The 549-nt window shown below is 43.2% G+C and overlaps 1 pseudogene; it reads right to left on the bottom strand.

Annotated features, from left to right (window-relative positions):
• Positions 1–203: 203 nt before the first annotated feature.
• On the bottom strand, positions 204–322 carry LOC128247740 (5S ribosomal RNA; annotated as a pseudogene).
• Between the last annotated feature and the right edge of the window lie 227 nt (positions 323–549).

Raw genomic sequence — 549 nt, 5'->3', positions numbered from 1 at the left:
TTTCAGCTGATTATACTTGAGATTGCTCTAATCTGGCCAGTCCCAAGGAAAACTAAGCTAAGGGCATGAGATTCCTTTGGTCGGCCTGTGGCTATTTTAGAAGACACTTGCCCAAGGTGCCACGCAGTAGGAATGAACCCGGAACCATGTGGTTCATATGCAAGCTACTTACCACACAGCCACTCCTGCGCCAAAGTGTGAGATGCTTACAGCACCTAGGTTTCCCAAGCGGTCACCCATCTAAGTATTCACTTGGCCCGATGTTGCTTAACTTCGGTGATCGTACAAGAACCTGTGCTTTCAACGTGATATGGTCATAAGCTAAAATACTTCTTGTGCATATCTTCATGTTTGTTCGCATATCCTATGTGAAAGGATAGTGGAGCAATGTATATGGTTACTAACTATTTGCCTACGCGAAGACTACAAGTGTCAGCAAAATCTCGAAACCTTGCTTCAGACTATTTGAAAATTGTTAAGTTGGAGTCGAACATACTTCAGTCTGACATAATTTGACTGTTCAACATCAATTGGCTGCCTACCTTACAT

This window comes from Octopus bimaculoides, chromosome 4, assembly GCF_001194135.2.
Source record: "Octopus bimaculoides isolate UCB-OBI-ISO-001 chromosome 4, ASM119413v2, whole genome shotgun sequence".
NCBI classification, from domain to species: domain Eukaryota; kingdom Metazoa; phylum Mollusca; class Cephalopoda; order Octopoda; family Octopodidae; genus Octopus; species Octopus bimaculoides.
This window is presented reverse-complemented; position numbering and strand designations above follow the sequence as displayed.